Raw genomic sequence first — 6,021 nt, 5'->3', positions numbered from 1 at the left:
GGCTGGGGGGAGGGAGGGAAGGGAGAGCAGGCGGCTGTGACTCCAGCTGTTGGGGGGGGGAGGGGAGGGGGAGGTGCTGATTCGAGAGGACCATAGCTGGGTGACACGCAGCCGTACTACATGGCGGGCTTGCTACCCGACCACCCCCACCTTGCCAGTGGATCTGCTGAAAGAGGAGCTGGACGGCGTCTGGATATTATCACACGTCGCATCACATCACCCGGAGAGCTTGGATCTGAAGATAGTCCATGCTGTCCCTGCTTTTGCATGTTTTTACGTCATACAAAGATCTGCGAAGCGCCCTGTCGCTAAATATAGTCTCAGTTTTGCCGTGCGGGGTTTTGCACTTGGTCGCGCCCTGTTAATACTGCGGTGGGGAGGTGACGTATAATCGGACATGCCGGGTCCAGCTGACCAATACACGTAATACCACGTGCGATGGTGACAGTGTGCCCGCGGATTAGTCGGTGACAACACGGTTGATGTGACAATATGCCCCTGACACATGAATCGCCCCGGGCTAGCCGTGCCTTCACACGAGGCCGATGGGCGTGGGCCGACGCTGACACAGAGGCGACGCCTATGCCCGAGTGTCACTGGCCTTGAGGGACCACTGAAATCAGCAGCTGCAAACAATGGGACGGGTTATGTGTCCGATAGACACGTGCGAACTAGCCGGAAATGTGCTGCTAATGTGTGCCTGCTTGATATGTACCTCAAGCTCCGTTATTGCTTAAGATATCAGCGAAAGGTGTGATTGGCTTCTTTTGCTCGTCTTGGATTGGTCGCAATTGACCTGTCGTCCGCGTGCGAGCGAGGTCGTAACAAGGGGAAGGGCATGGCGGGGGCATGTCGAACTTCCGGTTGAGCGGAGAGGCTTTCAGTACACGATGGGAAATTTCTCATGTCTGGCAAAAGCTGACAGTCTTCCTTTCATTCAGAAATATTTGGGCTAAGCGCCCGCGTACGAAGTGCTGCTCGCGGATGCTACATGCCTTAGTCACCTGGGAGACGAATGCGGTACGTAGTCTTATATTTGTATTTTCGTGTATGAGCAGCTGGAGCTGCCAGTCGGGGCTGTAGCTCAAGTGGTAGAGCGCTCGCTTAGCATGTGAGAGGTACGGGGATCGATACCCCGCAGCTCCACTGCTTTTCCGTTTTTCTGCGGAGCTGGATCGAAAGTAGCCAGAGATAGGATAGGCTTCATCCCACCAAGAAACCGTTTCGGTCCCTGCGCTCTTCTTTTAACAGCTGATCTCGAACTGAGCATACGCGATAACTCTAATGTGGATCATACCTGTGTGGCACGTGGCGCTGAGGCGGCCAGTTCGTCGGGTCGCTCTTGCGCGTTCTGCAGCAATCCTTCAGTTACTGGCCGGTAGATGACACTACTGGTGTAAATAGATAACGCTAAAGGTGAAACCGTGGATTTCACGGAACATAAACATACAGCTGGGTAACAGAATAACAGTCTCGCGTAATTATAGAGGCGAGATGTTGTCTCATGGACTCGAACCACGCCTTATATGTGATTTGCCTCACCCGGCTGACTACATTCCACAGCTGCGACCAGCATGCAATGTTGACGAGTCATGCGGTGCTCACGCCCCGCTCGTGTGTGTCGTGCAGGTCGTGTGAGCACACTTCTCGCCACGTCATGTTGCTCGTCTCGTCGCGCGTCACATTACCGTTTGCGGCATTCAAACCCGAACCAGAGTGAAACATGCGCAGAGACCAGGTGGTCACTAGCGACATCTGGACAATGCGGCACTGCTGGCCAACGTCCCTGACGCGCGTTGTTCAGCGGTAGTCCTGCGCAGGGACGAATTCGGTCGGCAGTGAAATTTGTTCTCAGTTGAGGTGGGCCGCAAGCTTGGCACGTGCGCGTTAGTTGAGTCATTTCCACTTCCAGCATAGGTGGCGCCACCGTCTACGTGCGGAACGGACTTGAGAACTGCCGCCGTGCCACGAGCCCGGCCGAGCTCATTATACAACAACGTAGACTTGGACATGGGTCTTCCCGTAATGACATTACGTGTTTTGTTATTCTCAAGTCCCTTACCTGGTTACGCGCAGGATACAGCGGGCGAGCCCCCCATTCTCCCCGCGTCCCGTGATTACTTGCGCCGTGGTTGTCCTATGGTTACGTCTGTTACCTATGTGTAACGTTCCAAAAATGTAACGACCTATTTGAGGCGAGAAATTTGAAAAAGATGGAAGCATTAACTGTTGTGAGATTAAACACAAACAGCTCAAATCAGACGATGTTTGTGCTCACTCACATACGTGAAGTGGCTTGAAAATCCCAAGATGGACGTCTTCGTTTCATGAAGCGGGGCAGCCCGGGATCCGCCCAGCCACAGACTGCTCCACACTGGTCCTACTCTCTGCCCGGGATCCACCCAGCCACAGACCGCTCCACATTGGTCCTACTCTCTGCCCGGGATCCACCCAGCCACAGATTGCTCCACACTGGTCCTACTCTCTGTTCGGGATCCACCCAGTCCAGACTGCTCCACACTGGTCCTACTCTCTGCCCGGGATCCGCCCAGCCCCAGACTGCTCCACGCTGGTCCTACTCTCTGCCCGGGAGTCGCCAAGCACCAAGACTGCTCCATAGTAGTCCCACTCTCTGTCCGTGATCCGCCCAGCCACGGACCGCTCCACACTGGTCCTACTCTCTGCCTGGTATCCACCCAGTCCAGACTGCTCCATACTAGTCCTACTCTCTGCCCGGGATCCGCTAACCCAGACTGCTCCAGCTGGTCCTACTATCTGCCCGGGATCCGCTCAGCTCCAGACTGCTCCACGCTGGTCCTACTCTCTGCCCGGGAGTCGCCAAGCACCAAGACTGCTCCATAGTGGTCGTACTCCCGGGAGCTGGACAATGCACATCGCGTGCATTGCCACAGCGCAACACTCAGCTGTGATGCGTGTCGGGGGCGGCTGCAGTGCATAGTGCTGGTGTAGTTGGGCGGAATTTAACGGCACGAATCTAACAACTTGTCCGTTTTTCGTAGCTAGCTTTGATCCGTGCTGACCGTTGTCAAGCTAAACAAACTCGAGCAGTTTTTATGATCAGCAGGAAACAGGTGCAGTTGCAGCCACAGCGAACATTTATGGCAGTCAAAAGGCCGAGGCCTTATTTGCTACTCCATCCCTTCCACTGGTAAGTAAGACATGTCCGGCACACCTAGGCGGTTTTTGCGCCGACATGACACACACCAACGAGCTGAAGTCCCGGAATGTTGGTCTGCAACATTGGTTTGCTGTGCTTATCGAATATCTTATCCTGAGTGCCGTTGACACGTCTTATCAATGCACGATGTTTGGTGCGAGCAGCATCATAAGGTAGGAAAATGAAAGGCAAAGGAAGGCAGGACCAAAACTAGCGCTTGGTTCATCGACACATGATCCTACCTCTTGGCTCTTGCCTCTCATCTCTTGAATCACCACAGTCTGGCGGAAGTGACGTCATCTTTGAAAGGTTAAAGGTGATGCAATCCTCGTCGCGAAGCCTATCACACAGGTGAAGCTTAGATCATCTTCGTGCTTCTTGTTGCACATCTGATCCAGGAGGCTAACCAAAGGCAGAGCTGAGACAACCATGAATAAAAAGGCGCATAAAGCCCAAAAACTAAACGTGCTCCAACTGATGACTACAATGCAAATACAGCCAATGCAAATGGGGTAAAGTTTGGTGTCGTGGAGTTGAAGCACCAAAATGACTTGGTTAGAATTGGTCACTACATGGGTCGAACTCTACCAGACAAACCACGCAATGTTCGTTCGAAGCACTGGCTATGAATAGAGAGCTGGGATTACTAGGAGCTGCTTCTGACCCAGGGTCTGCTAAACTGGGCCCGCGACGTAACAGACTTCTGATCGTCGATTTAGCCATATTACAGGGAAGAAGCACGGTCGTGTAGCTACGAAATACTGCCAATGCTGTGATTCGGCTGCGTAAACAGCCTGGTCTCTCTTAGAATCGCATAGTTTTATCAAAGCACGGGTTCGGGCTTGGCCTAATACAACGTGACAACAGCTGTGCTAAATTATCTTAGATCCGGTTTCTGTAAATACGACATGAATTGGGATGTATTGCCATCGCTACCGGAGTCTTGATTCCTTAAGCCTTCACGAACGGTGGCAACGAATTATTAGACTTCCGATCAGGTCACGTGCGTAGAGCGGGCGTAGGTCTACTTTAACGAGGGCCTCAGCCATCACGAGGAGCTTTGTTTGCCGATGTCAGCAGACACACGCACGCACGCACGCACGCACGCACGCATGCATGCACGAACGCATGCACGCACGCACGCACGCACGCACGCACGCACGCACGCACGAACGCACGCGCGCATACACACACACACAGACACACAGACACACACACACACACACACCACACACACACACACCACACACACACACACACACACACACACACACACACACACACACACACACACACACACACACACACACACACACACACATACACACCAAATGTGATGAGGTGTTGCACTGTTAGGGCCATCCCACATGAATAATGCTAGTACTCTGGACAATCACCGCTATGCCGGCCGTGCACACACCAATCTAATGTGGTCTGTAATTAATTACCAGCTCGCGCTGAAATCTGCGCACCAGGCGTAGCCACTCCTATGCTGATATCGCTTCACTCACGCCACGTTCAAAGTGTATTTCCAATGGCTATGGGTGGCAGAGCCAGCCAATTTATGTGAGGTCTGTCAACCATTTGACCTCTTTTTCCAAGTCCCGTTTGCTTCTACCGGACACCGTGAGATACGGTGTACGGTGGAGCCCCCCCCCCCCCCCTGATTCCCGCTGTGAAAGTGATGCTTCCATTTGCCTTGCCTTTTCCAACGTGCGAGTTCTGTAAGGTATGCAATACACGAATGCTCCAGAATTTGTTGTATAGATGCTACGAAAGCTTGAAACACTGACAAAAAGATACGCGAACAAGAAGCTATGATCCCGCGAATTCCACGAAACGTTGCACTATGGCTTTGATTTCTCCCCTATGGTGCATTCGACAGTGGCTCCTCTCAAAGTGCACTTTGGCTTTGGGAATGGGAGCATCACATGCTCCATGTGACGCACTGGTTCAAGCTTTAATCATAACGTTTCTCGGTAACAGGCCCTTGCCCGCTGGGCCAATCACGAACTTTTTCGCACCAGTCGAGGTGCTAGCGGTCAATGTCATGGCGACGTCGGTCGCAACTGTGGTAAAGAACCGTAATACTGTTTCAAAGCGTTGACAGCGTAAGTTGGATACGACATTAGGTTAAATTGACAAATTTGTTATGTTTTGATAGAGCTGCAGTTGCATTACCCAGTGCTATTATAAGACGTAACTAGTCATGACGTTTCACTAAAGCATGTCTTTCACGTATGCCCCAAAGAAGGGAAGCTCCCTTTAATGAAGTAGTGGAAACAGGACTTTGGTCCGTTCTCCCTCAGAATGGGTTAACTGACGGGTCACTGCTCCGAAAATTAGTAGTCAACTGCTAACTCAATGCAACGCTTCATGATGCATCATATTGGCGGCAAAATGGTGCACGCACGAAAAGTTTTGATGTTTGTAACAACTATGGTCCCAGACGACGGCTCCTTATTACGTCTCGAATAAATAAACCGTTAAGTTGTTTCCTCTCGGTGTGCTTTTCTCCGCTGTCATGTCCAGGTATTGGGTAAGAAAGGGCTGCAATTTTTCTCTATGCTTCGCCACGCCGTTTCCATGTTATCAAATTTGGGGGTAAAAAGTAAGCTACACTTGGGCTTGATCAATCTCCCAGGATCTTGACGGCTGTAGAATATCTTGCAAACAGTAATTGATGTTATGGATATATATTTTACTAGCTCCCTGTGGCATGATGTACCACCAAATACTTTTGTGTGACGGGACATGGAGCGAGATGTAAAACCGTTCTTACCAGCATCCTCGGGTCATGGGATCAGAGAAGAAAACCACGTGGAGACAACCACGCAGTTGCT

General features: G+C 51.7%; 1 non-coding gene across 1 annotated transcript; it reads left to right on the top strand.

Moving 5' to 3' along the window:
• Nucleotides 1–1,073: 1,073 nt before the first annotated feature.
• Nucleotides 1,074–1,146, top strand: TRNAA-AGC (transfer RNA alanine (anticodon AGC)). The gene has a single exon. It is a non-coding gene; the product is annotated as a tRNA-Ala (tRNA).
• The last annotated feature ends 4,875 nt before the right edge of the window (nucleotides 1,147–6,021 follow it).

The sequence above is a fragment of the Pollicipes pollicipes genome, unplaced genomic scaffold (genome assembly GCF_011947565.3).
Source record: "Pollicipes pollicipes isolate AB1234 unplaced genomic scaffold, Ppol_2.1 Scaffold_6052;HRSCAF=7182_pilon_pilon_pilon, whole genome shotgun sequence".
In the NCBI taxonomy this organism is placed as follows: Eukaryota; Metazoa; Arthropoda; class Thecostraca; order Pollicipedomorpha; family Pollicipedidae; genus Pollicipes; species Pollicipes pollicipes.
The sequence above is the reverse complement of the archived record's forward strand: the minus strand, read 5'-3'. Positions and strand labels throughout refer to the sequence as shown.